The sequence below is a fragment of the Mercenaria mercenaria genome, chromosome 14 (assembly GCF_021730395.1).
Source record: "Mercenaria mercenaria strain notata chromosome 14, MADL_Memer_1, whole genome shotgun sequence".
Classification (NCBI taxonomy): Eukaryota; Metazoa; Mollusca; class Bivalvia; order Venerida; family Veneridae; genus Mercenaria; species Mercenaria mercenaria.
Genome location: NC_069374.1, coordinates 84,616 through 108,692, shown reverse-complemented (window position 1 = coordinate 108,692; position 24,077 = coordinate 84,616). Strand labels below are relative to the sequence as shown.

The window sequence follows — 24,077 nt, the reverse complement described above, 5'->3', positions numbered from 1 at the left end:
AATTATCAATCAAAACACATATTCACATTTTACTGTACCTACTGTCACTTTTAAACATTATTTTAATATTTAATCTTATAGATTTTTACTAGTAGGTATAACTGTCTTTCTTTTTCAGTCATCACATTCATTGAGTTTTCACTACCACCTTTGACCATTACTTGAATTTTACTTAATTTTAATGTCTATATATCACGGTCACATTTAAAAGTTTTTTGCACTTATGTCACACACAGTGAGTTGCATGTTTATCTCTGCTTTTTTCCCAGTGTTCAGCAGAGTCCAGCCTTCAGTATCAGGAGTGTAAACATAAACGGATAATAAAGATTTTATTGCACCTATTGACAGGTAACTTCAGTTATCTGTCTGAATTTTCCATACAAAAGCTACACTTTGGCCAGTATTACAGTGTGGAATATACTGTAGCAACATCCTAAGTCAATGTTACTGTGTGTTATTCCTGTGTGGACTACTCAAGTCGGTGTTACTGCATGGAAACTCATAAAAGCAATGTCCTAGTCCAGATTACTGTGTGGTAGACACAGTAGCAACATTCTGGGTCAGTGTTACTGTGTGGTAGACTCGGTAGCAATGTTCCAGGTTAGTGTTATTACATGGTAGATTTTCTGATGGTAGTCTCAGCTCTTTAAATTCCAGCCAGATAAGATAAAGCGATTTCATCTGATCAGAAAACTGTATCCTACTACTTAGTTGATCATCAATGACTCCCTGTGAAGCAGATCCAAGTTAACTTCTTAGCTAAGATGCAACTGAAATAATGCAACAATATTAATCAGTAAGAGAAACAACAGCTCTTAGCTCTAGAGTGAATAATACGTACGTATAGGACACTAGAGCTATCAATGAAATAAGCAATACACCCAAAATCAGTGTAAAGTTTCTATACTGACAAGTAGATTTCAAACTGGAGCTATCACTAAAGGAATTTTAAACACTCAGACACAGATACAGAGAAGGTGAAATCATGACCTTTGACCTTCAAATGAGATCTCCACCTAGTAACCTGGATTATGGCCTAAGGCTAAGCATTTGCATGATGTAAACAACTGATGCTTATTCTAGTGGTTTGAAAAAACCGACTGGACACAAGTTTAAGATATATGATCTTTTGAGCTATGTGACCTTGACCTTGGAACAAGTAACCTTTGTTGTGTGCTCTGCAAGATATCTTGATGAGGCAAGAAACTCATACCACTTTTATGAAAATCTTGCCAACAGTTCAGAAGATAAGGAGCAGACATGAGTTTTAACCAACTTGACCTTTTACCTTAAACTGTGACCTTGATCTTTGACATGTGAAATGGGTTATGTACTCTGCACTTTGTCTTAATGAGGTAAAAAACTGATGTTAGTTTTGTGAAAATCTTCTAAGTGGTTAGGAAGACATGGATCTGGAGAGGGGATTGCTATGATTGGATCCCAGAACAGTTTCTAGACCTAAAGGAATAAAGGAGGAAATTATTTGCTTCCGGGTGAATGGAGGTTTGGAAGTGGGCAGGTGGCAGATTGTTGGAGGATTTGTTTGTTTTGGGTTTAAGCTATTTTTCAACATTATTTCAGTTATGTAGCTGTGGGCATTTAACCTAACCAGTGTTCCTGGATTCTTTACCAGTACAAACCTAACCTCCACAAGTAACTACCAATTTCCCAACATGAATCAGAGGTGGAGGACAAATGATTTCAGACACTATGTTTTTTATCAACTTGTCACAGAACAAGGGCCTTGCCCGAGGACCAAACTGACATTCCCCGCGACCCGTAGATCTCCACTTTCCCTACTAAGCTAAGCGGACGGGCCTATCTTTTGAGGTACAGATATGTATACCAGCATTTCCGTACATTAAACCCTTTAGCTTTATAGCAAAAACTAGAGTTGTCATAGGAGTGACGAATTATACCCCCACAATATGGCCTGGTCACAGAACTAAGCCAAAGTCAAAGCTAAACTTGACTGATCTTAGACCTACTGACCTCAAAATCTCTAAAGGTCATCTGCTGGTCATGATCAACCTCCCTATAAAGTTTCAAGATCCTTGGCCCAAGCGTTCTCAAGTTATTGTCCAAAAAAGGTTTAAATGTTCCGGTTCACTCTGACCTTTCACCTTTGGAACTCAAAATCAATACAGGTCATCTGCTGGTCATGATCAACCTCACTATTAAGTTTCGTGATCCTAGTCCCAAGCATTCTGAAGTTATTGTCTGAAAACAGTTTAAATGTTCCTGGTCACTGACCTTTACCTTGACCTACTGACCTCAAAAGCATTAGGTGTCATCTGCTGATCATAACTAACCTCCCTATCAATTTTCATGATCCTAGGCTCAAGCGTTCTCGAGTTACCATCCGGAAACCATTTAACTGTTTCCTGTTATTGTGACCTTGACCTTTGACCTATTAGCCTCAAAGTCAAAATTGACCTGTAGTCAAGCATGTTACACCTGTGTACAAAAATATATGATCCTAGACCAAAGCGTTCTCAAGTTATCAACCGGAAACTATTTAACTGTTCCGAGATTCTGTGACCTTGACCTTTGACCTACTGACCTCAAAGTAAGACATGACCTGTTTTTCATGATGTTACACCCGTGTACCAAAATTTATGATCCTAGGCCCAAGCATTCTCAAGTTATCATTCGGAAACCATTTAACTGTTCCGAGATTCTGTGACCTTGACCTTTGACCTACAGACCTCAAAGTTAAACCTGACCTGTATTTTATAATGTTATACCTGTGTACCAAAATTTATGATCCTAGGCCCAAGCGTCCTCAAGTTATCATCCAGAAACCATTTAAATGTTCCAAGTCTCTGTGACCTTGGCTTTGACCTAAAGACCTCAAAGTCAAACTTCACCTGTATTTTATGATGTTACACCTGTGTACCAAAAATTATTTAAATCGGTCAAATCTATCATGAGTTATCACCAAGAAACCGTTTAACTGTTCAGGGTCACTGTGACCTTAACCTTTGACCTACTGATCCCAAATTCAAACTTGACCTGTATTTTCTGATGTTACACCAGACCTGTGTACAAAATATTTCTTAAATCAGTCGAGCCTTTCAAGAGTTATCATCCGGAAACCATGACAAGAGGGTCATGATGACCCTGGATCGCTCACCAGAGTAATATGTTTCAAATGTCAAATTGATGATTTTTAGAAATTTTTTGGAAAATTTTCCGATGTACAATCAAGTAACCACTGGGGCGGGGCCAATTTTACCCCGGGGGTCATGATTTGAACAAAGTTTGTAGAAGTCGACTAGGCAATGTTACATATCGAATATCTAAGATCTAGGCCTTCTGGTTTATTTTAAGCAAATTTATGAAGATTTCCCTATGTACAATAAAGTAACCCCTGGGGCAGGGTCAATTTGACCCTGAGGGGGTCAAGATTTGAACAAATTTTGTAGAGGTCCACTAAGCAATGCTACATGTCGAATATCTAAGCTCTAGGCCTTCTGGTTTATTTTTAGAAAATATTGAAGATTTTTCTATGTACAATCAAGTAACCCCATGGGGCAGGGCCAATTTGACCCCGGGTCATGATTTGAAGAAATTTTGTAGAGGTCTACTAGGCAATACTACATGTCAAATATCTAAGACCTAGGCCTTCTGGTTTATTTTTAGAAATTTTTTGAAGATTTTCCTATGTAAAATCAAGTGACCCCTGGGGCGGGGTCAATTTTGACCCTGGGGTCATGATTTGAACAAATGTTGTAGAGGTCCACTATGCAATGCTACACATGAAATATCTAAGCTCTAGGCCTTCTGGTTTATTTTAAGAAATTTTTTGAAGATTTTCATATGTAAAATCAAGCGACCCCTAGGGCGGGGTCAATTTTGACCCCGGGGGTCATGATTTGAACAACTTTAGTAGAGGTCCACTAGGCAATGCTACATGTCAAATATCTAAGCTCTAGGGCTTCTGCTTTTTGAGAAGAAGATTTTTTAAGGTTTTCCTATGTAAAATCAAGTGACCCCTGGGACGGGGTCAATTTTGACCCCGGGGGTCTGATTTGAATAAATTTTGTAGAGGTCCACTAGGCAATGCTACACGTGAAATATCTAAGACCTAGGCCTTCTGCTTTATTTTTAGAATTTTTTTGAAGATTTTCCTATGTAAAATCAAGTGACCCATGGGGCGGGGTCAATTTTGACCCCGGGGTCATGATTTGAACAATTTTAGTAGAGGTCCATTAGGCAATGCTACATGTCAAATATCTAAGGTCTAGGGCTTCTGGTTTTCGAGAAGAAGATTTTTTAAGATTTTTCTATGTAAAATCAAGTGACCCCTGGGGCGGAGTCAATTTTGACCCCGGGGTCATGATTTGAACAAACTTGGTAGAGGTCCACTAGGCAATGCTTCACACCAAATATCTAAGCTCTAGGGCTTCTGGTTTTTGAGAAGAAGATTTTTAAAGTTTTTCCTTTCGGTTGCCATGGCAACCAGAGTTCTGCATGGAATTCAATTCTTTGAATAATTTTTAGAGAAGACCATCCAAGGAACATCCCTGTGAAGTTTCATCAAAATTGGCCTGTTGGTTTAGGAGGAGATGTTGTTTAAAGGAAAGTGTGGACGGACGGACGGACGGACGACGGACGGACGACGGACGGACGGACGGACGGACGGACGGACGCCGGACGGTGAGCGATCACAATAGCTCACCCTGAGCACTTTGTGCTCTGGTGAGCTAAAAACCAATGGACTGACCAACCATCAAGCTCACTCCTATATACCCAAACTTTGTTTTGTGGGGATGTAACTAGCAAACTTTATTTATTCTATTTATTTGTTTTGGGTTTAACGCAATTTTTCAACAGTATTTCAGTTATATAGTAGCAGGCAATGAATTTAACCAGTGTTCCTAGATTCTGTACCAGTATAAACCTTTTCTCCACAAGTAACTGCCAACTTCCCCACATATATTAGAGGTGGAGGACAAAACGGTTTCAGCTTTCATTCCTTTGTGAAGAGTAATAAACGAGACCTGAGCTTGCTTGGAGTTGTTCACAGTCTAAACATGAAGCTGACTCCACATGAATAGCTTTAGCTCTTGAAACAATTTCCTCATATACATAATTATACTCACTTGAAGAATGAAGATACTCCTGAAGATGGAATGTCTGGGCATTTACAGATGTACTTCCTGGCTCACATTCTGTCTGCACCATCCACAACCATGGGGATTTTCAGGAGCTGTAATTTTCATCAGATTCTGATCAGGTAATGGATTTGGTCAAAAGTTAAACAAGAGGGTCATGATGACCCTGGATCGCTCACCAGAGTAATATGTTTCAAATGTCAAACTGATGATTTTTAGAAATTTTTTGGAAAATTTTCCGATGTACAATCAAGTAACCCCTGGGGCGGGGCCAATTTTACCCCGGGGGTCATGATTTGAACAAAGTTTGTAGAAGTCGACTAGGCAATGTTACACATCGAATATCTAAGATCTAGGCCTTCTGGTTTATTTTAAGCAAATTTATGAAGATTTCCCTATGTACAATAAAGTAACCCCTGGGGCTGGGTCAATTTGACCCTGAGGGGGTCAAGATTTGAATAAATGTTGTAGAGGTCCACTAGGCAATGCTACATGTCGAATATCTAAGCTCTAGGCCTTCTGGTTTATTTTTAGAAAATATTGAAGATTTTTCTATGTACAATCAAGTAACCCCATGGGGCGGGGCCAATTTGACCCCGGGGGTCATGATTTGAAGAAACTTTGTAGAGGTCTACTAGGCAATGCTACATGTCAAATATCTAAGACCTAGGCCTTCTGGTTTATTTTTAGAAATTTTTTGAAGATTTTCCTATGTAAAATCAAGTGACCCCTGGGGCGGGGTCAATTTTGACCCTGGGGTCATGATTTGAATAAATGTTGTAGAGGTCCACTAGGCAATGCTACATGTGAAATATCTAAGCTCTAGGCCTTCTGGTTTATTTTAAGAAAATTTTTGAAGATTTTCATATGTAAAATCAAGCGACCCCTAGGGCGGGGTCAATTTTGACCCCGGGGGTCATGATTTGAACAACTTTAGTAGAGGTCCACTAGGCAATGCTACATGTCAAATATCTAAGCTCTAGGGCTTCTGCTTTTTGAGAAGAAGATTTTTAAGGTTTTCCTATGTAAAATCAAGTGACCCCTGGGGCGGGGTCAATTTTGACCCCGGGGTCTGATTTGAACAAATTTTGTAGAGGTCCACTAGGCAATGCTACGTGTGAAATATCTAAGACCTAGGCCTTCTGCTTTATTTTTAGAAATTTTTTGAAGATTTTCCTATGTAAAATCAAGTGATCCCTGGGGCGGGGTCAATTTTGACCCCGGGGTCATGATTTGAACAACTTTAGTAGAGGTCCATTAGGCAATGCTACATGTCAAATATCTAAGGTCTAGGGCTTCTGGTTTTCGAGAAGAAGATTTTTTAAGATTTTTCTATGTAAAATCAAGTGACCCCTGGGGCGGGGTCAATTTTGACCCAGGGGTCATGATTTGAACAAACTTGGTAGAGGTCCACTAGGCAATGCTTCACACCAAATATCTAAGCTCTAGGGCTTCTGGTTTTTGAGAAGAAGATTTTTAAAGTTTTTCCTTTCGGTTGCCATGGCAACCAGAGTTCTTCATGGAATTCAATTCTTTGAACAATTTTTAGAGAAGACCATCCAAGGAACATCCCTGTGAAGTTTCATCAAAATTGGCCTGTTGGTTTAGGAGGAGATGTTGTTTAAAGGAAAGTGTGGACGGACGGACGGACGACGGACGCCGGACGGTGAGCGATCACAATAGCTCACCCTGAGCACTTTGTGCTCTGGTGAGCTAAAAATAAGTTTGAAATCTATATGCCTTGAAGTAATAGCTGTATGTACTTGCATGCAAAACTTTAACCAGGATTTTCTACTAGTCCAAAGGGGGCATAATTTGCTCAAAATACATGTCAGAGTTATGGAACTTGATGCTATCAACTAGTTTTATAACCCCGAAGAAACATGTGAAGTTTCAATTCAATATCTGCATTAGTTTTGGAGATAGTAACTTGCATGTAAAACTTTAACCAGGATTTTCTAAGTCCAAAAGGGGGCATAATTTGCCAAAAATACATCTCAGAGTTATGGGACTTGACCCAGTGAGGTAGATAATTTATCTAGAAAAAGTAAAAATAAGTTTCAAATCTATATGCCTTTTATTAATAGCTGTATGAACTTGCACGCAAAACTTTAACCAGAATTTTCTAAGTCCAAAAGGGGGCATAATTTGGCCAAAATGAAGGTCAGAGATATGGGACTTGGTGCTATCAAGTAGTTTTATAACCTCAAAGACACATGTGAAGTTTCAATTCAATATCTGCATTAGTTTTGGAGATAATAACTTGCATGTAAAACTTTAACCAGAATTTTCGAAGTCCAAAAGGGGGCATAATTTGCTCAAAATACATGTCAGAGTTATGGAACTTGACCCAGTGAGGTTGGTAATTGACCTAGAAAAAGAATAAATAAGTTTCAAAGCTATATGCCTTTAAATGATAGCTGTATGTACTTGCATGCAAAAACTTAACCAAGGTGTGACGCCGACGCCGATGCCATGGTGAGTAGAATAGTCAAGCTAAAAATGTTATGAAACATACATTTCTAATAAGGATCTAACACTACGAAATGAATATTTGTCTGAGGTTTCTTGTTACCCTGCCTAACTTGCAAATGAACTGTTTTACTGTGTGAGGTTCTGGTTGTGTTAGCTATCCTCAATGCTTCAAGATTCTACTCTTACATTTTGATACTGTGCTTAACATTTACCCTGCTAAATTTCTACAAGTATGCCCATGGGCAGAATGTCGAGCCTGCTGGCTGTCAGGTGTAACCTTGACCTTAGACCTAGGGACCTGTTTCATGCACATGACTCTCCATCTCATAATGGTTAACATTCTTGCCAAGTTACATCAAAATTCCCCCATGCAAGAAAAAGAAGAGCTCCAGACAAACTTCAATTTGACTTTTGACCTCCAACTGTAACCATGACCTTTTAGATAGGAACATGGGGTTTGCGCATGACACACCTTCTCATTGAGGTAAACATTCATGCCAAATATAAACAAGATTTGTCCATGCATGTCCACGCTATGGTCCAGACAAAATTGGACGGAAACATGGACAAACACGCACATACACCGAAAGTGGTGACTATATTGAGCCGACTGCAAGTGGGCATGACAACAAGATCTGTCCGTTAAGACAGCGCGCTCCTCTATTCGGAGATTTGACAGTAAAATGAATATATGTCTGAATAAGAGACCACTACTATAAAAGTAAGATACACCAAGGGGCATAATTCCATCAAATACAAATTAGAGTTATTAGGATTGTTACAACAAATGCAGATGATGATGGTAAAGATATATTTTGAGTTTCAAGTCATTATCTTATACAGTACCAAAGTTATGTCCAGAAAACGAAGTTTGTAAAAACGATTTAAATATAAAAGGGGCATACTTTTGTCAAAAATACAAATCAGAGTTATGGGGATTGTTACCACACATGCAGATGATGGTGATAAAGATACATTTTAAGTTTCAAGTCTTTTATCTTATATTGCATTAAAGTAATATCCAGAAAGCAAAGATTGCCAAAAAAAAGGGGCATAATTCTGTAAACAAATACAATTAGAGTAATGGGGTATGTAACCACACATGCAGATGATGACTATAAACAAATATTTTTAATTTAAAGTCATCTTTTAAAGTAGCAAACTCATTTGTGACCTTGACCTTGGGTATAAGGGCCCAACCCCTGCATATACTATGTTTGTATGCTGGACAATGTTCATGAGAACTTAGAGTAAGATATAAGCAAAAGTAACAAAGTTATGACAGAAAAACAAAGGTTGCCAAAAAACTTTCTCAAAAATAACCGAAGTATAACCCCTTGGTGACCTTGACCTTGGGTATATTGGGCTCAGCCCCTACACATACTTTGTTTGCATACTTCAATGTTTATGTGAAGTTACAGTAAGATATAAGCAATATTAACAAAGATATGACAGAAAAACAAAGGTTGCCAAAAGATTTCAACCTTAAAAATGTTCACTGAAAATTTACTGACTGAACAGTGAGATGCGCAGGCTGATGTTGGTCTGCTGTGATCGCAAAAAACCACTTGCCACCAGTAGTCTACAGGTTAACTTAGAGATTAAGACATGCCAGGGAATACTGTTACAGTAGTTATTCCTATTAAAAGCCAAATATTGGTTATCTACCTCTAGTATAAAACAATAATTTTCATAGTGTGTGCCCCCCACCCCCCACTACCTGAAAATGCTTCTGACAGTCCTGTGATAGAAACCACTCATCCCAAACCATCCAGACCTCCAATACATTACTGATCAGAACTATTCATCCACACCCACACCACTTTGAATCACTAAAGGATAAGGCAGTTGTGTGAGATATGTGCTTTTCTCAAAAGCTGCTCTAGTTGGTCTTAATACCTTCAACAGTGAAAGGCAACACTGGATTTTTGGCCTATACCATATCAAAAGTCTAGTGCAAAGGCAGCTAGTCTAAAGTGCAATACAACAGTGATTCTGCTACAGAGAACACAACAGATTCATTTTATTTCCATATTCCCAATTTAGCTTGCTGCATGAGCCTTTTTGCCAAGAAGTATTTCCTGTTTGTTCGTGTAACAGTTATACAGTAAAATAAGGTGACAGCCATATGCCAGTGAGTCGGACGATTGATTTAGCTAAACCCTGTCTACATAAGTTCTGTAACAAAATACTCACTTTAAATTAGAGGGTTACATCTGGTTGGTCGATTCATAGATGTCTTCCGCCCAAGGCCAGGTGATTTCATGCTTACAGCCATTGCCATACGACCACTCTCATCCTGAAATTATTAATAAAAAGAAAAGAAAAAGCTGCCAAAAGAATGGAAGAAACATGGCTTAAAATATTCGAAGCTAGTAGATATCAAGTTACCAAGAGGTACTGCCAAAAGTTTTATATTTAAATAGAGAAAATATCAAATTTCACAGAATTGGCAAATGGAGACACTGGCTATTAAATAAATGAACAAAAGTTTAAATAATTTCTATTGTGATACTGGCTTACTTCAAAAAAAAATCTTTTAGTTATTGAACAGATGCTATTAACTATCACAATTTTGACCATTTCATTGATCTAAGTGTCATATCGGTATAAAGAATTATATTCAAGAGGAGAGTATAACAAAACTTAACCCTTAGTCATGAGTATTTTTATAATTATGGAAGCATACATGTCAAGTTTCCCGGATTGTCAGGGAGTCTCACGGATTTTTTGTCCATTTCCCGGACATACGGAAATCAATCATTTCTCCCGGAAATCCAAAATTCCAAGCTAATGCTTTCCTGTATCAAACTAAATCCCTAATTACACACTGTGCTTGACGTAATTTATCACTCTACTGGTATATTGATAAAAGTTTAACAAGGTCACGCACTGATGACATTCTGGAAACAGGTGTGTACTGTGCTATTTTTAGATTGTGTTAATTGGCGAGTGGCGATACTGACATAATACGATGATAAGACAGGAACTTGTTTATTGAAGATTCAGTGTGAAAAGATATATTAGGGATACATTTGAATAGATAAAGAGCCAACCTTTATTCATTACCACTGCTGGCATAATTGAGCAAACAACTAGAGATAGTTTTTAACATTCTTTTAACACTGCAATGATTTTGTATTTCATTTTGATGAGTAAAAAGCAGTTTTCAGTGCAGATTAAAAACGGTGAAATGGATTTATTTCCAATGTATGTTAGCTTCTGCTAATCTGCAAAAAAATCTAAGAATGTAAAAAAAAAAAACCCTGCAGATTATTCACATTAAAGAAACTCGCCAGTATAAAATTTCATCCAAATTTCTATTCCTCTGCTCAAAGAATACTGTAATAACTAAATAAAGTTATTATAAACCTATATGTTTTTTTTGTTGTTGTTTTGTTTACATTGCAGAATTTCTAAAATTTTCATTTTGGACAGTACCGGTAACTGTTAAAATGGGGGCTTACAAAAAAGATACTGACTGATAAATGGCAAACAGTGCAGATCATGATCAGACTGCATGGACAATTTACACTGGTCGCAAAGGCAGAATCAATCGTATTCAACATGATAAAGGTTGAAATGCTTTATAAAGCAAGTTAAGCACCTAAAAACATTGCCGAAATCGGACCTAAACTGTTACATAGTATTATATTCGACCAAAAAGTTCCTAAGAAACATACGTCGAAAAAATCTCCTGGATTTTCATCAAATATCCTGGATTTTCAACTGAAATCTCCTGGAAAATTGTCCACGGAACTTGACATGTATGTGGAAGTGCATGTGAACTTGTTCTGCATGAGCAGCTACACCAAGGCCTTACCATGTCCAATAAACTTATAAGTGTTTACTTTATAACATGTCTTAAAAGAAATTAGATTGAATACAAAAAAAGCAATTGAAAAAAAAAATTTGACAGTACTTGGTAAAAATTCAGATGGCTTACAAAACTATGTCATATTTTGCCTATTCTGGTAAGGAAAAATACATTTTGGAAAGTCCTTGAAAAAGAAGTTCTGTCCAGCGTATATTGCAAACAAGTTAAACTGATATCAGTGACTACTGGCAGATGAAACCTAGTACAGAGACAAATCTTGAAAATCCTTGACTCCACCTCTCTCAACACAGGAACAACAGTCGTCTAGCAAACCGCTGGCCCAGAAATGTAGATCTGTTGCTCCCAAACGACTCCATGCTGCGGATATATTGTCACCAGAATCCTTAATGGTACCGTTAGTAGTCTTGATTGGCAGTCAAAAGGATCAAAGAATTTATCACAGACTGTGAGACAGACCTTAAAATACGGAAAAAGAAACAAATGCTGAAAATGGAAGGCGAAAAGAACCTGACAATTTCCTATTCCCATCTCTCTCAACACTGGAGAAACCATCATCTAAACACTGCCGGCCCAATATTGTAGACTAGCATCTCCAACACGACTCCATGCTGCGGATATATTGTCACCGGGATCCTAAATGGCATCGATAGCTGTGTGGATCAACAGTAAAGGGATCTGTCAGGCCTCGACATCAGTAAACAAGGGTGCAGAATGTCACAATATACGCCCGTCACAGCAAATTTGTTTACACTAGCACCTGTATTTGCAAATGGAATTTTAATTTTCTAGTTGTTTACAATGTTGTTTTTTTTTTTAGAAATTATTGTAATTCTTTTATTTTTCTAAGTCCACAAAAAAAATCCTTACCAGGTAGAGATACCTTAAAATACACCCAAAATTTGAAAGTAACATCAATGTTGTACCACAGAAAAGTGGTCTTGGTTTTTCCCTACGGTCAATTATAAAAAAGTTACAATGTAAGTTATTTATAGTAACAACTAAGGGAAGTTAATCTTTAAAGAGAAAAAAAAAAAAAAAAAAAAAAAATCGAAAAAACAAAAAATTACAAGTCCACACAAAAATCCTTACCAGGTAGAGATAGCTCAAAATACACCTCAGAATTGGATGTAACATGCATGTTGTACTACAGAAAAGAGGTCTCGATTTTTCCCTACGACTTGTAATGAAAAAGTTACAATATAAGCTATTTATAGTAACAGCAAAGGGAAGTAATTCAAAAGAAGGGACCAGTGCATGACACTCCGTCTCATGATGGTGTACAATTGTGCCAAGTTACATCAAAATCCCTCCATGCATGAAGAAGAAATGCTCCGGACAAAGTCATTCTTGTATCTGACCTTTGACCTTTAAGTGTGACCTTGACCTTAGACCAAGGGACCTGGTTCTTGCACATGACACTCCGTCTCATGCTTGTGAACATTTGTGCCAAGTTGTATCAAAATCCCTCAATGCATGAAGAAGAAATGCTCCGGACAAAGTTTTCATTCTTGTATCCTTTGACCTCTAAGTGTGACCTTGACCTTACCCCTAGGGACCTGGTTCTTGCGCATGACACTCCGTCTCATGATGGTGAACAATTTTGCCAAGCTACATCAAAGTCCTTTCATGCATGAAGAAGATATGCTCCGGACAAAGTTTTCATTCTTGTATCCTTTGACCTCTAAGTGTGACCTTGACCTTAGACCTAGGAACCTGGTTCTTGCGCATGACACTCCCTCTCATTATGGTGAACAACTGTGCCAAGCTACATCAAAATCATTCCATGCATGAAGAAGATATGCTCCGGACAAAGTCATTCTTGAATTTTTCATTCTTGTATCCTTTGACCTCTAAGTGTGACCTTGACCTTAGACCTAGGGACCTGGTTTTTGCGCATGACACTCCGTCTCATGATGATGAACAATTGTGCCAACTTTCATCAAAATCCCTCCATACATGAAGAAGATATGCTCCGGACAAAGTCATTCTTGAATTTGACCTTTGACCTCTAAGTGTGACCTTGACCTTAGACCTAGGGACCTGGTTCTTGCGCATGACACTCCGTCTCATGATGGTGAACAACTGTGCCAAGTTTCATCAAAATCCCTCCATGCATGTAGAAGATATGCTCCGGACAAGGTCTCTGGACGCCGCCCGCCCGCCCGCCCGCCCAACCGCCCATCCGCCCGCCAGGGGCGTTCCCATAATACGTCCCGTTTTTCAAACGGGCGTATAAAAAAAGGAGAAAAAAACTTGGCCACAGCCTGAAAACAGCACCAAGTTAACAATAATAATTTACTGCTAAATCTAAAAGACCATAACAAAATTGAATGCATAAAAAATCTCCAAGGTGTAGCAAACTCATGACTATCTTAAATCTACTGGCACTTCATCATGCACTGCTATCATTTCAGCTTCCTACTTTTTAACCTTCACCTGAACAAAGACTACAAAGATGACTAATTAAAAGAAAACTTAGCAAAAATGAAAGATAGCCAAGCTTCATCAGATACAAAACTAATATTATACTGAATAAAACAAGAGGACCATGATGGTCCTGAATCGCTCACCTGTCCCAACATGACCCAGTTTTGAACTGAGTATGACGTCATTTTTTTTCTATTATTTGACACAGTGACCTAGTTTTTGAGCTCATGTGACCCAGTTTTGAACCTGACCTAGATATCATCAAGATGAACATTCAGACCAACTTTCATACAGATCCCATGAAAAATATGGCCTCTAGAGAGGTCACAAGGCTTTTTCATTATTTGACCTACTGACCTAGTTATTGATGGCACATGACCCAGTTTCAAATCTGACCTAGATATCATCAAGATGAACATTCTGACCAATTTTCATGAAGATCCATTCAAAAGTATGGCCTCTAGAGAGGTCACAAGCTTTTTCTATTTTTAGACCTAATGACCTAGTTTTTGATCGCAGCTGACCCAGTTTCGAAATTATTCTAGATATCATCAAGATGAACATTCAGACCAGCTTTCATACAGATCCCATGAAAAATATGGCCTCTAGAGAGGTCACAAGGTTTTTCTATTATTTGAACTACTGACCTAGTTTTTGACGGCACATGACCCAGTTTCAAACTTGAACTAGATATCATCAAGGTGAACATTCTGACCAATTTTCATGAAGATCTTGTGAAAAATATGGCCTCTAGAGAGGTCACAAGGTTTTTCTATTTTTAGACCTACTGACCTAGTTTTTAACCACAGTTGACCCAGTTTCAAACTTGGCCTAGATATCATCAAGATGAACATTCAGACCAACCTTCATATAGTTCCCATGAAAAATATGGCTTCTAGAGAGGTCACAAGGTTTTTTTATTATTTGACCTACTGACCTAGTTATTGATGGCACGTGACCCAGTTTCAAACTTGACCTAGATATCATCAAGGTGAACATTCTGACCAATTTTCATGAAGATCCATTCAAAAGTATGACCTCTAGAGAGGTCACAAGGTTTTTCTATTTTTAGACCTAATGACCTAGTTTTTGAACGCAGCTGACCCAGTTTCGAACTTGACCTAGATATTATCAAGATGAACATTCAGACCAACTTTCATACAGATCCCATGAAAAATATGGCCTCTAGAGAGGTCACAAGGTTTTTCTATTATTTGACCTACTGACCTAGTTTTTGATGGAACATGACCCACTTTCGAACTTGACCTAGATATCATCAAGATGAACATTCTGACCAATTTTCATGAAGATCTTCTGAAAAATATGGCCTCTAGAGAGGTCACAAGGTTTTTCTATTTTTAGACCTACTGACCTAGTTTTTGACCGCACGTGACCCAGTTTCGAACTTGACCTAGATATCATCAAGATGAACATTCTGACCAACTTTCATAAAGATCCCATGAAAAATGTGACCTCTAGAGAGGTCACAAGCAAAAGTTTACGCACGGACGGACGCACGGACGCACGGACGACGGACGCTGCGCGATCACAAAAGCTCACACTGTCACTTTGTGACATGTGAGCTAAAAAAGCTAACCAGCTATTTGCTACTTTACCAATATTTTGAAAATTTAACATCTGAAAGATAAATCCTAAAGCTGATACTGGCTACATGTAATTTATTTCAAAATGTGCTTTTCTAAGCTTTAACTTGTATCTCAATAAAAAAAAATCTTACTTTGTAGTAAAAAAGAGGATGATTATGTGAGTGACTTGAAGTAACCAAACTTTCACTTCACTGCAGAAAAAATTGGCTACTGAACAACCATTCTATACTATATGAAATACAAGGTTTTTGCTACTGATTTACTTGAATAATGCTAAGGGTTAACCCTTTACCTTTGAGTAGCATTTTACTGAAAGATAAAAATGCAAAGTTACTCGAGTTTGTGCATTTTCCACTGTGACTTGAAAACTCTATTAGAAATTAAATCCACTTAAAAATACTTTGCCAGAGTGATACAAAAATTAAATCAACTTGAACCTTGCAACAGTTTACTGTGTTTTACAAATTAAATAAACTCAAAAGTTCTTACCACTTTACAACACAAAAAGTTACTAATATGCCATGCCACTGTCTCTAACAGAATAACCTAACTCTGCCACTGCTTTACAAAATCATTAGTTCTACTGTCTGGTCATTGTGTTTTAAAATACAATTTACTTTAATCATTTTGATTTTGATATTCACTCACACAATTTTACAATATAATTCATTTAACATTCATTCACTGCACTTTCTTTCACTGCATTATACAATGTAATTCTTTGACAGTCATTCAATGCACAAAAGCATTACACTGCACAACATGATTCTAGTAACTATTTTCATTTAACATTCACTTCATGATAAATGATTTTTTATTTCAAAAGATTTCTATTTTAACAAACATTCTTAAGCTAATATTTTCTTTTTTTGTACCTACCATCCCTAATTCTTGAAATTTACTCCAAAAATACACAATATTCCTAATTAAATTTAAACAGCTGAAATTGTTGATAAAACACAGATTTAATTGATAGAACTAAACAGCATTCAATATATGGTACTCTAGCTCTTTGGAATGTCAAGTTTGACAGTGGCTATGAAACAGTACAGTCGGTAGTACAGTCCAAAATACAGTCCACAGTACAGTCCAAAATAGTCCACAGTACAGTCAGCAGTACAGTTAAGGAGGTAAGTAAACCTCACAGAAGTATTTCCTCAGCAGTCAAAATGATAAGCAACACAATCATACAGCTCAAACACACATAAATAATGAATAAAAAATGTCTGTAGGAAGACCACAACCAAACATATTTCTACTTAATAATATCTTACTACTTAAGTATCAAGATTGTCTTTGAAATGGAAAACTAGAAACTCAGTTGCCAAAATGCTGCCATTCCTAAACAGATGTGCAGGCGGTATGTGGAGGAAAATTCTTTGGAGCAGTGTGTCTAGCACATGAAGAATTTTGAACAGAACAAAAGCTTATTGTATATATTATATCTGAAGAGACAGTACAAGTAATTTTTAAGTTTTGATACAATTATACACATTGTGAAAATGATGGAAATGATTACAGGCCCAAGGATTTTAAGTAAATTTGGCATTTAGGAAACAGGTTGCTGGACTGCTTTAAACTAAACAAACATACCAATCTTTTCTGTTACAATGAAATGATGACTATTTATCCAAAACACTTTTTTACTAAATTAAGTTATTATGCCAATCAATATGCAGAACTAATATGTACTAAACAGAAATGCTGATGAAAATGTTCTTCTATTATCATGCTCTACAACTGGACAGTAATTCAGTGTATTGACTGACTCTAAATTAAATTTTACTTTGTTTCGTAACATGTAATTATTTCAATTTCTTTTAACAATTCCAGCTTAGAAAACCAAAAATAAATCCCTTGCTGATTGGCCCTTGATAATACATGAAGTATCAAATCTAAACACAAGTTGAGCAAAATGTTTTTCTCCCATCTACCACTGTTAATCTATCCTCATGGCAACAGTAATGGCAATCTGGCTTGGTGGAATTCTTCCACAATAGCTGTACCGGACAGAGGGATTACTAGAATCCTTCCAAACAGTTGTACAGGACTGGTTGCTCTTCTCCCACAATACATGGTTGGGACAGATGGCTTGGTGGAATTCCTCCTCAACAGTTGGTTGGGACCTTAAGAAGCTGTTTTGACAACCTACTTGGCCATAAGTATAGGACATTAGATGGCTTGGTGGAATTTCTCCAAAACAACTGTTGGGACAGCTGGCCAGGAAGAAGCTGGCTTGGAAGACTTCCTCACCAATAGCAGGTTGGGTCAAGTGGCTTGGTGGAATTCTTCCTGCAAAAGCTGGATGGATGGGACAGCTGGCTTGGTAGAATCCTCCTTCTGAAGCTGTCTTGACAGCTAATTTGGAAAGAAATATAGGACATTAGGGGGCTTGGTGGAATTCCTCCCGCAATAGCTGGATGGGACAGCTGGCTTGGTAGAATTCCTCCTTCTGAAGTTGTCTCAACAGCTTATCTGGACAGAAATATAGGACTTTATTGGACAGTAAAGGACAGGTGTATGGAGGTTTGCTGGCTTGTGGAATATCCTCCTCAGCAGCTGAGAGAGAGCTGGCTGGGTTGAATTCTACAAGGCAGCAGTTTTGGCCACAACCAACTGGTCTGAATTTCCACTCTTAGAAGAATTGGACAGCTATTTGTGGGAGAAGTACGGGACTGCTACCATGGTTGAATACCACCCAGACAACAGAACTCGACAATTGCTTTTGAGCAAATAGCCACGAGGACAGTAAAAGCAAGTAGGTAGAAAAGAGACTTTGACTTTTATTCTATGAAAAAAAGACTTGATTCCATCCCTCAGTTCTTTCAACAATTTAAATCAATGAGTCAGTTAGTAATACCTAATTCAAAAGAGAATGTTCAGATTTCCTTGAAGGTAGAATTACTCTAAACAAATAATAACTAATAATCATAAATAAAACCTTTGAACTATGAAATCATGGACATTTTCTCAAAATAATATTTTAGAAGAGAATCCAGAATCCAGCCATTAATCAGATGCCTAATTTCTGTACCAGTAAATACTGTTGAAATACTCTGTCGACAGTAGTAGTTTTAAGGTTAAGCGCCCTTCATCAATCTTTAGAACAGGTCTCCCATCTTTTATTTAAATGTATAGGTAAAGCCATTTGAGTATGGGTGTAATGTTAAGAAAAAAACAATGTGTTCATTATTTATCTTGCAATGCAGATATTTAATTCATCCAGCTTCAGAAAGAAGTGAATGGCTGATGATCTTCCTACATTCTACCATATCATCCCTATTCACAGAAATTTTGTCCAAAAATACATGATAGCCAATTTTACATTGCCCTTACAATGTGTTGATATGGCAGTTTTCATACAAAACCAGTAGCCAGAATTGAACATTTGCCTTATTCTACCATATCCCTAACAGCTACAGGATTTAATCATTAAGAAATTATCAAATACGCAAGAAGTAGTTTAGTTTAAATTTTAACCAGAAGCCAGTTTTTCTTTGGCTTTTATCACCAGTACCAGAGTCCTAGCACCGAAATTCAGTGTTCTCCCTGAGATTCTGTGATGTACGATTATCTTAATTTTGGACAAATTTTGGAAGAATCCCATTGTTTATAATACTGCTGATCAGAAATATAAACTTATAGTAATCTTCACTTTTGAATTAATGCCTAATACACCCTCAAAGACATTCAATAATTCCAAAAAACACACTATGATTAGTGAGTTATGATTTAAACGAATGTTCAGGTAGAACACTAAAATCGTATACAAATAAAAAATTGATGGAGAAAAAAAAAGTGTCCTACAAATGCAAAAAAAAAAGATATGACCAGCAACCCTCAGATTTTGATGGTGGATTTTCACTAAACCAAGTAAATGGCTTGGCTACAACTGATGCACACATTGTATGATATGGTAGTACCTATTACCTTGATATTTTGAGGGCTGACAAACACTATCGTACAGTACTCTTCCACACTAACAGTGGCAGAAAAACACCTTATTCTACCTTATCATCCCTATCCACTGAAATTTAGTCCAAAAATAAAACCCTTAAAATGCAATGATATGGTAGTTTCTAGAAACCTTTAGCCAGTATGCTTTTGTCTTATCCTACCATATCCCTATCAGATTATTTTTAAATGTAGAAAATTGTAACTTTTCAGTCTTAATTGTAGTCAGTTATATTACCTGGCCTCCGCTTGACTTTGTTTAAACCACCTGGCTATCTATAAGAGTTGACAAAGTAAATGATAAGGTAGTATCTTGAACTGTATTTAATTGTGGGGCATAAAGCATATTGGCAGGCATCTTTCCTAAAACACTACTATGATTACTGCATTTAATCTAGAACATTATCAATGCCTGCATTTAATTAACATTATATGCTTTATTCAACCTAACCAGCTCTAACTTAATTACTGTGGTGATATGATATAACAACTATAGTCAACATTGTTACAGTGACTTAATTTTGACCTTCCCTAACGCAATGGCTGGCACCTTCCTCCTAACACATCTGACACTTCAAAAATATGAATTCACTTGCTTAAAGCATTACAGTGACTAACCTTTCTTAAAATGTTTTTTTTCTCTTTAATGTGGTTTATGATGAACTAATGTAAAATGAAAATTACACCCAGTATTGAACCCAATGGTTGAAAATATTGTACTTTATGAAATAACAGTTATATATGAGCATGAAACTCAACCTGCATTATACTATAATAGCAGTTCAGTAGCCAAACTTCTCTGCAGTAATAACTTAGTTAATTCTTACAAAATGTAGCCAGTACTTAATGACAAAGTTTATAACAATAAAGGGTAACCATCAAGTTAATACTTATAAAAACAAGGCAGTCTGAAAGACAGCTAAATCCGCCGCCACTGCTATGGATAGTGAAAGGGTAAACCTTTGATTTTAGCTGTGACCTTGACCTTGAACTGACATGGCTGACTCATGAATTCTACACAATGTCTTGATGAGGTGATCATTTGACCCAAGTTTCATGAAAATCCTTCAAGGGGTTTAGGAGATACAGAGCTGAAACCTTTGACCTTCAGTTGTGACCTTGACCTTGAGTTGACATGGCTGACTCATGAGTTCTTGATGAGGTGTTCATTTGACCCAAGTTTGATGAAAATCCTTCAAGAGGTTTAGGAGATACAGAGTGGACACAAAATGGAAGGCTCAAACCTTCAACCCTTAGTTGTGACCTTGACCTTGAGCTGGCATGGTTGACTCATAATTTCTGCAAATCGTTTTGATGAGGTAATCATTTTACCCAAGTTTGATAAAATTCCTTCAAGGGGTTTAGGAGATATAGAGCGGACACGAAATGGAATGCTCAAACATTTGACCCTAAGTTGTGACCTTGACCTTGAGCCGGCATGACTGACTCATGGGTTCTGCATATCGTCTAGATGAGGTGATCATTTGACCCAAGTTTGATAAAATTCCTTCAAGGGGTTTAGGAGATATAGAGCGGACAGAAAATGGAAGGCTCAAACCTTTGACCTTGAGTTGTGACCTTGACCTTGAGCCGACAAGGCTGACCCATGGGTTCTGCACATCGTCTTGATGAGGTGATCATTTGACCCAAGTTTCATGAAAATCCTTCAAGGAGTTTAGAAGATATAGAGCGGACACAAAATGGAAGGCTCAAAACCTTTGACCCTAAGTTGTGACCTTGACCTTGAGCCGGCATGGCTGACTCATGGATTCTGCACATCGTCTTGATGAGGTGATCATTTGACCCAAGTTTTATAAAATTCCTTCAAGGGGTTTATGAGATATAGAGCGGACACAAAATGGCAGGCTCAAACCTTTGACCTTGACTTGTGACCTTGACCTTGAACCGACAAGGCTGACTCATGGGTTCTGCACATCGTCTTGATGAGGTGATCATTTGACCCAAGTTTCATGAAAATCCTTCAAGGGGTTTAGGAAATATGGACCGGACACGATTTTGTTACGGACGGAAAGACGGAAGGACGGACGGACGCAGACCATTCCTATAATCCCTCCGCCACGGCAGGGGATTAAAAAAATGTAGCCAGTATATATTGACAAAGTTCGTAACAATAAAAGGTAACCATTTACTTAATTCTTATAAAATGTAGCCAGTACATGTAAATGTAGCCAGTACCTAATGATACAGTTCATAACAATAAAGGGTAAGCTTAATTGGTAATATTCCTACATCTCTTTGTCTGCCTTAACCAGTCATAAAAACATTTAACAATAATGAATAGCCAGTACCTTAATCATTCAAGTAGCCAAAATATTTGGATCAGACATGAATTTATTAAATGATTCATTATAAAAATGTCTGAACAATGATTAATCACCTTGAAAAACAGAGCCATTAATTCTAGCTAAAATATAATGAAAAAAAAATTCTATTTTGGACAATAATATAATTCCAGTATTCTGATATGTAACACAATGGCTAGGAATTGTTAGTTTATGTGTACTTCTTAATGCAGTCATACATTTACCTGCACTGATGATGGGTATTTTACAATGAAAGAGGAGCCAGTTTATTTATCTCTTTGCCATATTCTGTCATTATAATTACAAACAACCAGTAACCAGAACATTGAATGGCAGGCAGTTTTGAGCATTAAATATATGAATTTTACAGAACTTTCCATTTTGTCTAAATTAGAGAAAGTAAGATTACTTTCATGATGATCTTAAATGAAATGAATGGTGGATGATGACCTAGTGACCTAGAAGCCAAGTGTGTGACGCTTCCCTAAGGACTACTGGTTAGAGCCAAGTGACACCAGTATACCTCAAGATTGCAGATAATGGACTGACAAACACCGCATACTAAAACACTGCTTGTTTACTTAATTTAAATAATTATGAGAAACTAGACAAATCTTCCCTCCCAATTTAGGCATACTTATTTCTCCAACACTTCAACTTGAAATTTCTTCTGAGAAAGCAGCAAACATGCAAAGTGCAGTGCAAGGGAGGGAGGTGTACAGTGCAAGGGAGGAATGTATGACACCTTCTCAACTGAATGTTCCTTGTCAAAGATCAGAGAAATAAATGACTGCAAAAATGTTTTTAAAGCATTTATGAAAGAAAAGCTCAAAAATAACAGTTTGTAGATTAAGCAAAGCAAGCTTGGATTCAGTATTTGGTGAAAGATAATATAGACCTTTCTGGAGTTACCAAGATGGAATTCTCCATGATTATATTCTCAGATCATATCTGTACATTCAGTAACATAGTGTCAGTCACTACATATAGCACATTAATTTGGACTTTAGAACATCCTTCTTTGTATCAATTTATCAACGCTACTGATCAATGCAGTAACTCTTAGAGATCTGCTCTTTAGATGGCATTTTTATCACTCTTGACCTAAATTTTTGCAGAAATAAGCAAGACCAATATCAAAGAAAATATACAAAATTTGTATTAAGTGCATACACAATTTTCTAAACATTCAGTAATTCAAGGGGAGTAACTCTGAAAATCCTTGCATTTTACAGAGAATCCTATCGTGTATTGCTATAGCCAAGGTAAATAAACCTATCCTTTTACTGACTCCTATTCACATTCAATTTTAACAAAATCACATGCCATTCAGTACAATAATAGCTGAAAGTGACAAACCTGCTTCAAAGTCCCATAAAAAGCCTTCACTAAAATTTCTATGTGATAATAAGGCAGGACTTTGTCAAAATTTCCAAACAACTATACTTTTGCTTAAGATTTTGCTGGAAGTTGACATAAAGTTCCTAAAGGCTGCTTAAAATTCTACACTATTAAATGTAATAATAACAAAGTCACAGGATGCCTACAGATACACTGGCAGGTAGTAAAGAATGGCAATAAGTAAAGAATGGCAATAACAAAGGCACTGTTTTTAAATTTTAGTGGTTGCCACTCAAGCTGAGAAAAAACTATCAAACTGTTTTAGAGAATCTGTATTGTAAACATAAAAAATCAAGCCAAAGTCATGATATTCTAAAAAAAACCTTACCTGTCCAGATGCACAGTTTCCACCTTGACACACTGTCGCTTGCTTAGGAAAACATACATGCTGGCATTACACAATGCAATAGCAATTGCTATGTAGGAATCCCTATTCAACCATAACCATGGTGAAGATTGTAGAATATTTCCTCAGTGTCATCACAGTTCCTACAAGATACATCAAACAAGAAGAATTTCATTTAACCAGATACAATAAAGCTTTAAATAATTAGTATATATTATCTAATTTCAAAGTCCAACAATAACTACACATAGTAACCGTAACCTTTAGCCGGCTGGCAGCAATGTGATAGTGCCGTTGCAGCTAGTGCAGACCAAGAATGCCTACACATCCGGGCAGACTGATCAAGGTCTGCACGTTATTCTCCAGTCAGTAATTTTCAGTTAACTCCCTTTGTATAAACAAGTGAATGAAGACTGCCAGGCAATACAAAGTTCCCCTCTGAAGGCACTAATTGTTCTCTAACGCAGTACGACAAATGAACTGATATCTGTCAATCATGTATAAACAATATTGGTACTACATATACAATGGTATAAACAAAACACTTGGACTGAAATTTTTATGTTTAAAAACCTATAGTTTGGG

General features: G+C 37.2%; 1 long non-coding RNA gene across 1 annotated transcript; it reads right to left on the bottom strand.

The window, feature by feature from the left end:
- LOC123531207 (uncharacterized) lies at positions 1–23,629 on the bottom strand. Its single transcript, XR_008366935.1, has 4 exons — positions 23,475–23,629; positions 9,792–9,894; positions 5,109–5,215; positions 1–770 (listed from the first exon to the last, which is right to left on the bottom strand). It is a non-coding gene; the product is annotated as an uncharacterized LOC123531207 (long non-coding RNA).
- Positions 23,630–24,077: the final 448 nt, after the last annotated feature.